This window comes from Tenrec ecaudatus, chromosome 1 (assembly GCF_050624435.1).
Source record: "Tenrec ecaudatus isolate mTenEca1 chromosome 1, mTenEca1.hap1, whole genome shotgun sequence".
In the NCBI taxonomy this organism is placed as follows: Eukaryota; Metazoa; Chordata; class Mammalia; order Afrosoricida; family Tenrecidae; genus Tenrec; species Tenrec ecaudatus.
Genome location: NC_134530.1, coordinates 48,253,332 through 48,269,378, shown reverse-complemented (window position 1 = coordinate 48,269,378; position 16,047 = coordinate 48,253,332).

The window sequence follows — 16,047 nt, the reverse complement described above, 5'->3', positions numbered from 1 at the left end:
TCTTGGAAACATTTTTCAAACTCATCTGTTTGGATGGCTGACAGCATCTCCCTCGCTCTTTTCTTCACCGCTTCTATGTTGTCAAATCGCTGTCCTTTCAGGTCCCTCTTCATTCGCGGAAACAAAAAGAAGTCGCACAGAGTGAGGTCAGGTGAGCCAGGTGCGTGGGACAAGAAAGGCAGACTGTCTTTGCCAGAAACCGGCGCACTGAGCTGGCTGCTTGAGTGTGTGCATTGTCTTGGTGGCGAAACAGTCCCCTGTCTTCCACAAATTGGTCTTTTTGTTGCACACTATTACGAAATCTTCTCAGAACCTCTAAATAAAAAGCTTGATCAACAGTCTGACCTGGTGCGATGAGCTCCAAATGCACTCTCCCCCGCACATCAGGAAACAAATGAACATCATCTTGATCTTTGATTTCACTTGACGAGATTTTGGGGGCCGAGATGACGATGGCATCTTCCACTGGCTTGATTGATGTTTGCTTTCAGAGTCATCAGAAGAGCACCATCTCTCGTCACCAGTAATGATCTTGGAAAAAGTCGGGGTCACTTTGGAGCTGTTCAAAGGACAGCATGTTTCTGCACGATGCTCTTTTCCCTGATCAGGACCCAAGGCACAAATTTCACAGCTACCTTCCTCCTTCTCAAACCTTCCATTACGATTCTCTGAACTGAGCTCCAAGATAGTCCAGATAACTTCCCCATCTCTTCAATGGTCCGTCATCATTGGTCTTTGAGCACAGTTCATGGAGTTCATCAACATTTTCGTCCTTTCGGGAAGTTGACAGACAACCAGAGCAAGGTGTCAACATTTCACCTTTTTGAAACGAGAAAAGCACTCATGCACTTGAGGTTCTCCCATAGCACTGTCCTTGTAAGCTGTGTTCAACATTACACCAGTCTCTGCGGCACCCCACCCCACCCCAACCCCCAGCAAAAAAATCAAAGTTTCACAGCCACATGCTGTTCTCTTAAATTGGCTGTCACAAAAAGCGAAGTTTGAGCTAAACTGCTTTTACGGGGAAAAAAAAAATCACTGTGATCAGAGAGAACCTTCCCAGGAGATGCCACTGGGTGCACTGACTCCGAGCGAATTGGCTGATGCTTGTCTAGTGGGGAAATGTGTGCTACAAAAGCTCTGCCCAGCAGACATTTTCCAGGATTTTTTTGCTACCTCCTTGTATATTAGAACCTAGAAAGTATAGAACATTAATTAAGTCAATGCAGCGAGGTTTTAGTTTCTTTACATTGAGGTGTAAGCCTTGGCATCTCCACTGGACCCTAGCAACAGCCCTGGGACGCCACAGGGCCTGCAGGCTTCCCAAACAGCAGCCACGTGAGTCTTTCTGAAGCCCACAATCCCATCTCACAGATGAGAAAACTGAGGCTCTGGGACGCTAAGAAACTTGCCCAGGGCCCCCAGTGATGACGTAGTGACTAAGCTCTGAAGCCAGATCTGTATAGTCCAAGGGTGTTTCTGCCTGCGAGTCTGACTGAGGCCAAACTAGCAGAGTTGAGGGACTTGACTAGGGCAGCCATTGCTGGGGAAATCCAGGCACATGCCCATTAACTCTGCCTAGCTCCTGGATTCCCAACTGCCGGGCTACCTGTTCATTTCTCAGAGGGCAAAGGGGCAAGTTCAGGGTCACACAGTGGGGTGGTTCAGTGCCTGTGCTCAGCTTTGTCCCTGCAAGGCGGGTAAGAACTCTTTGGTACTTGTCCAGGTAGCCAGGAACCACACGGATGGCCGACACATGATGGTATCATCCCCACCTCAGCCCCAGGGAGCGAGGCCCAGGCTATTCTCAGCCCACATCGATGCCTGGGGTCAGCCCTCTGTGGTTGTCTGTGGTTATGGGTCCATCTGAGATCAGGGTCAGCGCCGGGCGTGTGGGCATCGGGCTTGGTCTGTGGCTGGGGTCAAGGCCAAGGAGATGAATGCAATGAATTGATCGTAGAAGATCATATAACAGCCTTTGTCTTTGGGGGTTGACATCTATTTGATCCTCTATAGGCAGATCCTGAGGTCTGTGTGCTGGTGTCCCACGCGCTCTGCGGGGCAGGGCATAGGACTGGGGGCTGCAGAAAGAATGGCATGATGTACTAATAACGATAACGAACAGCATCACCTGAATGTGTCGTGTAGATGAAGTGGCTGGGTGGAGCAAATGCTTTGCATTTATCTTCTATCTGACAAGGTTGGGAGCTCAAACGTATCCCGTTGTGCAGTGGAAGAAAGGCCTGGCCTGGTGAACTGCTTCCATAGAGGTGACAGTCAGGAGACCTTAGGGACCCTTTCTGCCCTGTAATACAATGGGGGGGGGCGTGAGGGGTGTCACCATGAGTTGGAACCGTGGGTTTCGTTTGAGGGTTTCTGGTGGGTCCCAGGTACTGTTTTCAGTAACCTCCATAGAGTCACACTCACTTTTTCCTCCCAGTACCCCACGACGTAGGAACTATTATCAATTCCATTTTGTTAAAATGCAAACTTTACTTTAAGAACAGGTTTAGATGTGTGGAAAAATTGAGACGCCAATTCTGAGTTCTCACGGATTCCCCCTCCCTTCGGCCCCACTCACTGCCATCTTCCAGTGACATGCATGATGCAACTGGGAACATCAACGCCCCAACAGTGACGCATTCCAGCCCCCTCAGGTCCGCGTGCCTGCGAGGCATGGGAAAGTTGGGCCTGAATATGGGAGACTGATGGTGCTGGTGAGGAATTCTGCAAGTGCCACGGGTGCCCCCAGAATGAACACGCCGATCCTGGAAGACGGGCAGCCAGCAAGCCCCTGAGAAGCAAGGAGGTCCTCTGAACTCGGTATAGGGAGAGACGGCCGGTCGCTGAGAAGGGACATCGTGCTCGGTGAAGCAGAGAGACCATGGGGAAGAAGACCCTTGAGGTAGTTCGTTTATTGTGCCAACCTGGCCGATAAACACAGGTGGGATTAATTGAAGGACAGAGAGATAAATGGCTGGGCGAGCCTCACATTTCTTGTCTCTTGCTCTTTGATCATCAGTCCAGTGTGCGGCTGCCTTGCTTGTTCTGTGCCTCCATTTGCAAGCTACACTACCTGTGGGACACCTAACCTGTGGACTGTGTCACTGTAATTTGAGGTTCCTACAAGACCTGCTTCACCACACCATTGGGATTTACATCTCTTGAGCTGGGGACTGTCGGACCCTGTCATCTGGCTGACTGTTGGTGACCTGCCTTGCTGTTTGCTGCCTGTGCCCGGATAGCCTGAATTGCTCTACAGAGGCCTAGCTGGTGGCCCTCAAGACTTGAAGGTCTGCCAGTGTCTCATAACTATCTCACGGGAATGAGTTGCACTGAGCCATTTGTACTGCTTTCTAATTTAATTAACTGTTTATTTCCTATGTTATATATCTATCCATCTGTATAAATATATATACAATTATCAACATTCTGATTTTGTTTCTCTAGAAAACCCTGTCTAACACACCCTCAACTAGATGGATCGGCTCAACTGGAAGGGTGAAGGGGATCCCGGGGCAGGACGGGGGGATGTTTCTTTCTGTTTTACACAGGGTCCCCTCTGCGGCAGAACCAGTTTAGTGGTACCTCACCACAACAAGGGCTACGTGTTATTCAGACTCCCTCGTTGGTACCTACTGTCCCCTCTCTGTCCCAAGGTCTCAGTCAAGACACCACATTGCCCCATCCTAAGGTTTCCAGAGGCTGCTCACGACAGTGGCAGCTTCTCCGACTGTCCTTGGTGTGGGTGGCCATGGTGGGGTGGGGGGGACCCTTCCTTGAGACTGGTCGATGGTTTGCCCAGGACCAGGCGCGTGTTAGGGGTCTGAGGGAGGAAGACTGCAGATAAAGGGCTACCTTCATCGTGTCCTACGAGATATCAGAGCTCCCACTAACCGCGGCGTTGGGACTGACCTTGAGCGTCTGGCTGAGGTCATGTCTTCAGGTTCGTCCTCCCACCATACCCCACTTTCTACTCTGTCCGCTTTAGGAGAAAGCCACCTCCGAGGTGTGGAACCCGAGGCACAGGCGACGCAGTCAACGTCGACGTCCAGGTGGACTCTTCGGGCGCCCACTGTGAGCCCGCCTCTGCAAGCCCCCGAGCTCGGCCAGGCTGGTGGGGCAGCACTGGCATGACGTTCGCCAAGTCGGACAGTGGGACTGCCTGCAGGCTCGTGGGCCACACGGCCGGAGGGTTGGGCTCAGGCCTGCCGCTGAGGGTTTGCCCAAGTCACGGCATATCACAGGGCTGGCCCCATGGGACTGGTGAGCCCAGGGGAGCTAGCGAGGGTCCAGACAACGGGTGACGTTCAGGCCTGGAAGGGGAAGACAGTCAGCACTTGCTGGTGTCAAAAGGAGCCGAGCCAGGTAGCCATGCGTTGCTCCAGGACTCACCTGGCCCCACCACCTACTCGTCCAGAAATAAGAACTGGGGGAGGCTGGACTACTGGACACCAAGCACTGAGAATGAGGGATGGGAAGGATGTGGCCTGGGTTACACAGGGAGGTTTGAGGCATCTGAAACTGGAACCCTTAGGGCCCTGCGACACCATCTCCACAGGCCATGGGCAGCCCCCAGGCCTGGTCTCTGCCAGCACCACTCACCCCCTGCCCCATCTTATTGGGGGTGTCCATGAAGTGGGACTTTCAGACCACATTCCCTCTGCCAGTAAGAAGAGAGGAGAGCTGAGCCTGGGAGGCCCGCTGTGTAAGTGTGTGATGTGTGTCTGCATGTATGTGTATGTGCACACACCCTTGTGCCGGGACCATTGGGATGCGGCAGCCTCTGTGCCCAGCGCTGACACCTCGGTCCCACATCTTTGCAGAAGTGGGGGCCCTCCTCTTTCCACGAGAACAACACTGGTAGCTTCTCCCTGCAGCCCCTCTCACGAGGGCTAAGAAGAAGAAAACGCACAGGCGAAGCAACCCCACGCCTGCCGCCATTTCCCAGGCGGTTTCCCTCTGCTTCTGGAAGGAGAGGAGTCGGCGTCTCTGGAGGAGAAGGAGGAGGGCTGCCGGGACTGAGGAGGCTAGTGAGGCAACGTTGAAAAATGTCAGCACCCCACCAGATCGAGGGTCCCTGAGACCCAGTTCTAGTGTCACTGATTAGCTGTGTAACCTTGACCAGGTTGCTTGCCCTCTCTGAGCCTTTCTTTGTGCCCCACCACCAGCACCCCCACCTGGCAGAGGAGGGACTTGGTTGCATCAACGTTCATTTCACCTGGAGGGGCTTTTATAGCAGAAACTGCCTTGCTTATAAGGTAAGTCCCTAGTAACGCCACAAGAGCAGCGCAGTGCTTTCATGTTGGGCCGCTAACCACAACGTCAGCAGTTCAAAACCACCAGCATCTTTGTAGGAGAAAGATGAGCCTGTCTTCTCCCATAAAGGGGGGACTGATCACAAGGGTCTACATATAACCTCCTCCCTGGGGGATGGACAACAGAAAAGCGGGTGAAGGGAGACGTCAGATAGTATAAGATATGATCAAATAATAATAATTTATAAATTATCGAGGATTCATGATGGAGGGGGATCAGGGTGGGAGGGGGGAAATGAAGAGCTGATACCAAGGGCTCAAGCAGAAAGAAAATGTTTTGAGAATGATGATGGCAACAAACATACAAATGTGCTTGATACAATGAATGGAAGTATGGATTGTGATAAAGTTGTATGAGCCCCCAATAAAATGATTAAGAAAAAAAAAAAGCTCACCACCATGGAAACCGTATTTAGGGTCTCTGTTGGAAAAAAACGCAGCAGTAGGCTTGCTTATCTGTTTGTTTCTTTGTTTAGAGTTGCTACAAGTCAGAACAGACCCGAGGGCAGTGGGTTTGATGTTTTGGTGAAAGTGATTCTACCAAGCAGCCAGGGTGAGGCCCCACATTCTGCAAGTGGATGAGCTATGTCTTCGGGTGCGGGAGCAAGAGCCCGGGCTCTGCCACTCCACCACTCCATGCCTCAGTTTCCCCATCAGTAGCTAATAACAGCCCTGCCCACTCAGGCCGCCAGGAGGACCAAATGGTTGTGTGTGCAGGTCGGACGCGCACAGGAAGCACCTCTCAGCTGGCGGTCAGCGTAGGGATGACAGTTCTGGGAAGTGGGCCTCAGCCTTCGCACGTCCCTGGGAGGGGGACTTTGCCCTGGGGCTTTCCCACACCAGATGCTTCTCCTCCTGCTTGCAGGCACCCTGCTGCCCACATCCCTGCACGACCTGAGGGCCAGGGCCATCCTGCAGTCAGCAAGCAGTCTCACGGGGTAAGAGTGCCTCTCCAGCGGGTGTGTGAGCCCAGCTGGCAGGTCCATGCACAGTCCCAGGGCTGCGTGGGCAGGCGGACACTGGGCATCACCATCTCCAACAAGGTCTGCCCCCACACTCCTCAGAACAAGGCGCCCAGAGTCCCTTAGGCCAACTCTACACCTCTCCTTCTTGACAGCTGTGTCCCCAACTTCCCACCCCTCTCCCTATCTCCCCTCATGGACCTGGTGGTCGGAAGGGACCTGAAGGGCTGTAGACGGGCGGCTGTGATTGGTCCCTGGTGCCAGGGGAGGACAGGGCTGCAGGTGGCGCTGGGGGCTACTCAGGCTGCTGGGAGGCTGCTCTGTGGGGTGAGTGCCATTGCATGCCAGAAACAGGACTGTGGACGGTCACTGCCTTGTGAGCCTCGTTTTCCTCACCTGTAACTGTGTCATCAGTGGTGAGGAGAAAACGGGTCATGCTGACATCCCGTAGACCCAAATCACAAAACAAGCATAGCACCAGGCGACACACGCGCGCCATCCCTTCCATGCGCCCATGTCCTCACTTCACAGGTGTGGAAACAGAGGCCTGGATCACCCTGACGCCCAGCTGGCCTGGCTCCATGCATGGCAGACAGGGCCAGAGGCTGAGTGTGCGCTCAGGACCACCAGATTCCAATGCTCCCAGTCACCCAGGCGGACACCAGGCCCCCGACACGGGGCAGGTGCTGTCTGGTGTTGGGCGGGGCCGTCTGCAAGCAGCCAGACTGCTCAGGCTCAGGCCCTGGGCTGTGAGAAAGAGCAGGGGTGGGGGTTGCCCTGCAAGGGCCCAGGCCTGCTTGCAGGGCGATGGGGGTGCATGACCTTGTATCTGGAGATCCAAACCACTCAGGGAGGGGAGGGTAACAATGACGACTGCAACGTGCTCTGAGCACCTACTGTGTGCCAAGTTCCGCTCCCAGCACTGCCCCCCGCCCCCCAACTCCTATCCACTCAGGACCAAAACTATGATCATGCCCATGGTACAGATGAAGCAGCAGCCGAGGCCCAGAGAGGTCTATTAAGTTGCCCAAAGACACGCAGCTAGAAAGGGGTAGAGTCAGAGTTCAAGTCCACACTATACTTGAACAGCTATGCCATGAAGTCGCAGGTACGGAAACCTGTGTAAAACCAAGAGGCCTGCTACTTGGGTCCGAACCCCAGAACCATCACTTACTGGCTGTGTGACCCTGAGCTACTGACTCCGCCTCCTCTGTGTGTCTCTTCACCCCATCGATGACACGGGGGTGAAGAGCACATTTAAGGAGCTGTTGTGAGTCTTGGGCGACACACCAGCCGGCCTAGGTGAGCCCCATGTGAGTGTTCCCTACGAGCATGCTCAAGATGCTGGTCATCGTTAGCAGTGGTTGCTTGATGATCAGCAGGAGTAACTTAGGAGAGTAGGGTGAGAAGACCCCTGTTATAATTGCCATACTTCATTGGAGCTTCGTGTTGCCTCCACTGAGTGCGTTCCTCCGTGGACAGCAGCACTGGCTGCCATCTCAACTCGACGTGACAGAACAGGGCAGAACTGCCCCTGAGGCTTTCCGACTCTGTCACTCTTTATGGGGGAGAGAGCTGAGGAGCAGCTGCTGGCCTTGTGGTTTGCAGCCCACCACCACATAACCACCAGTGCTCCTTAATGCAAGATGCAGATTATTAAACAAAACATACATTGTATCTAGAAACAGCGATTTCATGTCTCACTCAAAACTCAAACCAAACTCGCCACCAATGAGTGCATCCTGAGTCACAGGGTAGAACTGCCCTGGTGGGTTTATGGGAGTTAAAAGCCCCACCCTTCTCCCGAGGAGAAGCTGGTGGTTTCAAACTGCCGACTTTGAGTGAACAAATGGCTGCACAGGGTTTCCAAGATTGCCTGCAAGCTTTGTAGATGCAGACTGCCCCATCTTTCTCCCATGGAGCAGTTGGTGGGTTTGAACTGCCAGCCCTGAACCACTGTCCACCAGGGCTTGCTCTGTAGTTCAGAGCCTTGTTTCCCTCTTTTTCGCTGACCCTGTGCTTTGCCAAGCATGATGGGCTTCTCAGAGGGACTAGTCCGTCCTGGACCAAATGCCCCAAATAAGAGAGAGAAAAATCTCACTGTCCTCGCAGCTGAGGAGCATACTGGCTGTACTTCTTCCAAGACAGATTTGTTCACAAAATGCATCGCCATCAAGTCAATACCAACTCATGGGGACTCTGCAGGATAGAGGAGAGCTGTCCCATAGGGTCTCTTGGGCTGGAATTAAAAAACAAAACCCATTTTTCTTGTGAATGAGGTGAAGGTTTACAGAGCAGACCATCAGTTTGGCATTCAATCGTTCATCCACGTTTTGTTTCAGCTCATCCACTGCAAGCCCCTCCGTGTGCCAGCGCTTTGTCCACGTGTCCCCTGTGGTTCCTGTTTCCATCTCCCCTTTTATACTCTTCCGAATCTTGTCCGTGGGTCAAGTCTGCCCTTTTAGATCAAGTGGTGATTATTTGACATGGAGGTGAGTAAGGGACATGGTCTTGGGGGCTCTACCAGCCTCTATTAGGACCAGTAAGCCCCACTTCTTTGGTGATGTTCAGTCATGGTTCACAGTTTTCCTCCGCTCTAGCCAGACCTTCTAACATGGTCTTTTTCTGAGTAGTTGGTCGCAGTAGTGAGGTACATCTAGTTCTTCCGCTCACAGGTTGCAGGGACAGGTCTTCATGGTCCACTAGTCCGTGGGACTAATTGTTCCCGTGGCTCTTTTAATTTTGGTCACTCTCCTCTCCTGAAGAGTTGCTTCTTAGATGTCTGCTCATGAGTTCTCAAGACCCTGATTAGGACGCAGAGCAGGGTCTTTGTAACTGTGGATTTTGATGTTCCCTGAGATGATAGTCCTGAACCCCTAGGCCCAGCACCCCATTCCCTCAAGGTGTTGCTTGTGTCTAAGAAGTTTTCATAGCTTGACCCTATATCTACATGCTCCACCTCATCCCGGGATGGATTTGATGGGCTGTCATCTTTAAGGGAACGGATTGCCACTTCTTTTCCCTCACGGATTTTTGGGAGGTTCAAACTATCTACCTTTTGGCGGGAAGCTGACTGCTTGCTCACTGCAGGCCCGGGCTCCTCAGAGTCGGTTCAGATGCATGGCAACCCCATGTACAGACAGGATGATACTCTGCCTAGCTCCGTGCCACTGTCCCGGTTGTTGCTTACGGGGCCCAGGTTGCAGCGATTGTGTCAGTTCATCTCCTTCAACGTTTCCTCCTTTTCACTGAACCCTGGTGGTGCGGTCATGTGTTGGGCTGCTCAAGGTCAAAACCACCAGCTACTTTGCGGAAGAAAGAGGATAATTTTCACTCCCGTAAAGAGACCAACAGACAGTCTCTTGGTCAATCAGTACCTGGAGGGTATGGGAGGGACAGGGAGGGTAAGGGAGGGGAGCGGGGACCCAGAAATGACAGGTACAGGGGAATAGTAAGTGTTCCAAAATTAATGGCAAGGAGGGTGTAGGTTTGCTGGTCACATTTGATCAATCTAGTTGTATCTGAAGAGGAATTACTGAGAGGTGATCAATGGGCAAACATGATAGTGGGCCAGGAGGAAAAAAAAAGAAAATAAGAAAGGAGAAAAAATATATGCATATATATATGGAGATGCTAAAAAAACAAACAAACACCAAACAAACCCTGGAATTGCACTGGGCAGAGCTTAACCAATATAAGATGCATCAAGCATCTTGCAACTCGCTCCGTTGCTTGTTTTTGAACTTCTGATACCTCTTCCCATTGACGAGCATCAAGCAACTCGCTCCAAATAAGTGCACCCAGTGGCATCACCTGGGAAGGTTCTCTCTGGTTACAGTGAATTTTTTCATAACAGCAGTTTTGCTCAAACCTCATGTTTTGTGATGCCTGATTTAAGAGAACAGTGTCCAGCTATGACATTTTGCTTTCTGCTCAGGGAAAATGCCACAGAAACTGTCATGATGTTGAACACAGCTTACAAGGATGCACTATGGGAAAAACTCAAGTGTACAAGTGTTTTTCTCATTTTAAAAATGTGAAATGTCGGTTCATGACAAACCTCATTCTGGACATCCATCAACTTCCAGAATAGACAAAAATGTCAACTCATAGCGCATTTGCAGTTCGTTCCACCAGGTCAGACTATTAACCAAGCTTTCTAGTTAAAGGTTCTCAAAAGATCGTGTAACCGTGTGCTACCAAAAAGGTCTGATTTATAGCAGTTGGGGGACTGGTTTTGCCACCATGACAATGCACCTGCTCATGCAGCCATCTCAGTTCACCAGTTTTGGGAAAAAAAATACAGCATGCCTTTCTTGCCCCATGCACCTTACTCACCTGACCTCACTCTGTGAGACTTCTTTTTGTTTCAGTGAATGAAGAGGGACATGAAAGGACATCAATTTAAAGATGTAGAAGAGGTGAAGGACAAAAATGAGGGAGGTGCTGTCAGCCATCCAAACAGATGAGCTTGAAAAAATGGAATCACAGATTTGGCAAATGTATTAAGTGTAATAGAGAGTACTTTGAAGGTGATAAGGTTGTTTTATAAAATAAATTTAAATACATAGCTTTGAAAAAATTTCTGGTTCTTTGGGGGGTACATATGTGTGTGTGCTTGTTTATATATGTATTTATATGCAAATGCAACAAGGAAGCAGATGGACTTTGGGCCTCTACTTAAATCTTACCTCACTACAAGCATGGTTTGTTCTAATAATGTGGCATTGTATGAAACTCACCTTCCTGACATGATCACTAAATACAAAATGGATACATACGCATATGTGGTGAAGAAAGCTGATGGTGTCCAGCTATTAAAAGATATAGCATCTAGGGTCTTAAAGACTTGTAATTAAACAAATGGCCATCTAGCAAGGAAGCAACAAAGCCCACATGGAAGAAGTGCACCAGCCTGTGTGATCACGAGGTGTCAATGGGAAGAGGTATCAGAAGTTCAAAAAACAAGCATCTGAATCGATGTGAAGGGGCTTTGATATAGTGGAGACCCAAAACCCATGTGTAGGATAATCAGACAGTCCCTCTCAGAAGGGCCACACGGAAGGTATGAAAAAATCCATGGTGGATCACATAACTATCCTCTAGTCTAGACGTTCTCAAACCACAGCCCACGGGCCACATGCGGCCCACCAAGGACATTTATCCGGCCTGCCCCATTTGTTTTTTTACTTCAAACTAATGTATGTGCACTGTGCATAGGAATTTGTTCATAGTTTTTTAAAAAAACTATAGTCCAGGCCTCCAACAGGTCTGAGGGACAATAAACTGACTCCCTGTTTAAAAAGTTTGAGGACCCCTGCTCTAGTCCTTTAATAGTTTCTCTCCTTACTATTATGGTTTTGTTTTACCTAATTAATCATGCTAGACTTGCATTCATTTGTATAATTAAAATCATTTGATACATGAAAGCCAAGATAGATAAACCTTCAGAAACAGTAAAAGGAGTAATGGTCCCCTGAGGGCACAGGAAGAAGGGGTGGGGGAAGGGGAGAATGGGGAGCTGACAGCATTGATGACTGTATAACCCACCTGATGGGATCAAACAACAGAATTGTGTGTGAATGGATATATTGGATTGTGTAAGATGGGGGGGGGGGGGCGATCTGTTATAGGGGGAAAAATAAAGATCCCTGGGGGCTGGGTGAGGGAGGGAGGGGAGCTTATATCAAGGAGTTCAAGAAAAAAAATATGTTCTTTAAGAGCTTCCAATATAAAATGATTGAAAGAGAGAGAGAGAGAGAGAATGGCAGTCTCAGAAACCCCAGAGGCAATTTACCCTGTCCTACAGGATCACCATGAGGCAGAATCGGCTCAATGGCAGTGGGTGTGGTTAGGTGTGTGTGTGTGTTGTGCGTGTGCGTGCGTGTGTGTGATTCTTTTAATACTCTACCAAGCATGATGTACTTCTCCGGGGACCGGTTCCTCCTGATTACATGCACAAAATGAGATAAGATCTCACCATCCTTGCTTCCAAGGAGCATTCTGGCTGCGCTTCTTCCAAGACAGGGTTGTTCATTCTTCCGGAGTCCAAGGTACAGTCAATATTCTTCTCAAACACCATTAATTCCGTAGCACCAATTATTTGGTCTTTCTTACTAATTATCAATGGGTCTGATGGCGTGGCTGTTACTTGCTGGACTGCAATCTGAAAGGTCAGCTGTTCAAAACCACCAGCCACTCCTGCTCCTGCAAACAGTGACAAGCTCAGAAACTCACACGGGCAGTTCTACCCATCCTATAGGGTTGCTATGAGTCAGCATTGACTCAACAACAGTGAGTTTCTTTTGTGATGCCCCTCTCACTTTTCCCCCCCCACACTTACAGGGGGCTTCAGAAGGGCTTTGGGAACATGGAATAAAAAGATCATGAAATTTTCCACCAATTTTTTCGAAGCCTCTTGTATGAGGTCATTGGAAATACCATGGCTTGGGTTGGGCAGACAGTAGTGCTCAGAGTCACATCTTTGCTTCTCTACCTGTTAAACAGGTTGGCTCCATGTCCTCCATCGTCGGACTCTCTGATGGCTGTGTCCCTGAGCGTCGATTCAAGTAAAACGAAGCCCGGGACAACTTCAGTGTTTCCATTGTGCAATTTATCCCAATGCTGTGTTTTGGTCCCAGTGTGAAGACATTTGCTTTCTGGAAGCCAAGGGTAAACCGCATGGAAGGCTGGATTCTTTGACCTTCACTGTAAGGGTTTCAGGTCCTCTTGGCTTCCAGTAAGCAAGGTGGTCTTGGTGTGTCTTCCTCCAACCCTGGTGCTGCATTTTCTCCTGCACATAGCCAGCTTCTCCTGGTATTTGCCCAGTGTACACATGCCATAAGTACAGTGAGAGGATACAACCCGGGCACACACTCTTCTTCATTCTGAACCACACAGCATGCTTGCCCTTGTTCTGTTGGGATGGCTGCCTCGTGGTCCATGTGCAGATTTCATAAGAGCACAATGACGTATTCTGGAATTTCCATTCTTTGTAATGTTACTCGTGGTTCATTATGATCCATGCATTGATTGCCTTGGCATGGTCAATAAAACATGGGCAAACACTTGGGTGCGAAATGAAAGGTCGGTGATTCAAGCCCACCAGTCACTCGAAGGGAGAGAGATGTGGCCGGCTGCTTCCACCAGGACTGCAGCCTAGGGAGCTCAATGGGCAGGTCTCCTCTGTCCTCTCCAGACACCACGAGTCGGCATTGACTTGATGGCAATGGTTTGTGTTTGGCTGGTAAGTCGGTTGGTTACACATCTTTCTGATGTTCTCTGCTTTCAGCTAAGATTCATCTGACAGCAGCAATGTTGTCTCCCTTTCTGTAGCCTCTTCTGAACCTAACGTGAATTTCTAGCAGCTCCCTGTCAGTGTGCTGCTGCAGCCGATTTGGGATGATCCTCAGCAACATGTTTCTTGCATGGGATATTAATAATATTGCTCGGCAAATTGCTGCATTCCATTGGGTCACCATTCTCTGGAATGGTCATGAGTATGGATCTCTTCCAGTGGGTTGGCCAGGTAGCTGTCTTCCAAATATCTTGGCATAAATGAGCGAGTGTTTCTAGTATTAAATCTTTTCACCCTCCAGCTGAGCTGTGGTGCAAATGGGTGTTGGGACATCTGTGGTTAGTAAGTTTCCCTCTGTAGAGAAAAGAGAGCGGACCTTTGAGAATGCCCCATCAAACCTGAGCCATGCTTATGTGTGCTATGATATCCCCATCCTTGCACTTGAATAGGAAGCAATGTGGCCCGTCACTGCACACTCCCTGCAGGGGGTTATGGGAGGAGCACTGGATGGGAGGTCCAGCCCCTGAGATGATCACCCCCTATTCTGCCACTGCTCATGATAAGACCTTTGTTCATTTGCTCAGCAAACTTATCCTGAGACCTCCTCAGTGCCAGGCTATGGGCCTCACGGGCTCTGAGAGTCCTCTGCTACCAGTACCAGTGGGAGTCTTGGGTATAAAATACAGAATAAATCAGAGGTGGTTCCTGTCCTTTGTGACATCCCCTACCCGCTGTCCATCAGAAGAGGCCAGCACTAACCAAATCATGCCACCGCATGAAAGAGGAGGAAAATGGGGCTTTCTACTCCCTTAAAGAGTCACAGCCTGGGAAACCCAAAGGAGCACTTTGACCCTGCCCTAAAGGGTCACTATGAGTTGGCATTGACTCAGTGGTAGTGAGCTTATGAAAGGGGGAGTCTGGGTACTTTGAGGGCCTCTGCCCAGGTGAGGAAGAATCACGGTGAGCCTGGAGCTGGGAGATGCATTATAACTCCCAGAGAGAACGACATGGGCCAAGGCCAGGTGGTGGGAGGGACCACAGTGGTAAGTAAGAAATAAAAAATATGGCTGGGATGAAGAGGGCAAGGAAGAGCTTGGGGTGGACAAAGTGGGGGTCACAGGCCATATAGAGGCTGTGCTGGGGAGTTGACTTTCATCCCGAGAGCCACAGGCCATGAAAGGAAACCAGGAGGAAGGGTAAGAGTTGTATCTAGTGAGAGTCTTCTGGGGTTCTGGGGAGAAGGAACCGCATGGAGGGTCAGAGTGGACCCCTGGCCGTCTCCCTTTCCACAGGCACAAAGCAGCATCAGTAAGTGGCCCTTCCCCACACCCATTCTCCGTCAACTCACCGAAGCAAAATTTAGACCACTTTTTAAAATGTAGTAACTTCGTTTTCTAATGACAAAATAAGTGCTCTTCAATGCAGAGCAGAGGGAATCACCAAGTTTGAAGGGCTGTCATGGGAGCTAGGGGCTCAGCTCCCTGAAGATCCAAAGGGAGAAGGAGGCCTAGAGGAAGCAGCTGTAAGAACAGAACCTCCTTAAGTAGCTGTCTTTAAATTCCTCTACTCCTTGAGAGGTCGGAGTTCCCCATCTCTGGTGGTATGTAACTGTCACAGTATAATCTCAAAGAGTAAAAAACCAAACCAAGCCCATGGATCTCATTCAAATGCAGATCGATACAAGGCAAGTATTTGCTTAGCTCATGAAGGAAGGAAGCAGGGAGCCACAGAGCTGCTGCCAGGAGAACTGAAACAGAGTTGCTAAAAGTTAGAAACGGCATGTTGGAATCCAATAGCTTATTTAGATACAAAACAGGTTATGGCCCTACAAGAGCCCTTGCCCCAGAGAATCACATTTTTGTTTTGTTTTTTCTACTAGGCAGGAAAAAAAGATATCAAGCCAATTCTGACTCATGGCGACCCTATAGAGCAGGATGGAACTGCCCTGTGGGTTTCCCAGTCGGGAACTCTTCACGGGAGTAGAAAGGCTCCTCTTGCTCCTTTGGAGCAGCAGGTAGTTTTGAACAGCCGACCTCACAGTTAGCAATTCAGTGAGTAGCCATGACACCACCAGGGTTCCTAGACAGAAAACTATGAGTTAATATGTAGCTTTTAAAACTTGGCCCTTAAGACCCAGAACAAACAGTCATATGGATGCGAACGGAGGCGGGGCGTGGGGAGGAGTGGAGATCGAAAGCCCATCTATAGACAATTGGGCATCCCCTCACAGAAGGGTCACAGGAAGGGACAAGCCAGCTGGGGTGCTGTATAGCACCGATGAAACACAACATTCTCTAGTTCTTTAATGCCTCCCCCACCCCCGATTATCATGACCCCAACTCTACTTTACAAATTCGGCTAGACCAGAGCATGTACACTGGTACAGATAAGAGCTCAAAACACAGGGAATCCAGGACAGATAAACCCCTCAGGACCAATAATGGGGGTGGGGAGGAGAAACTGATCACAG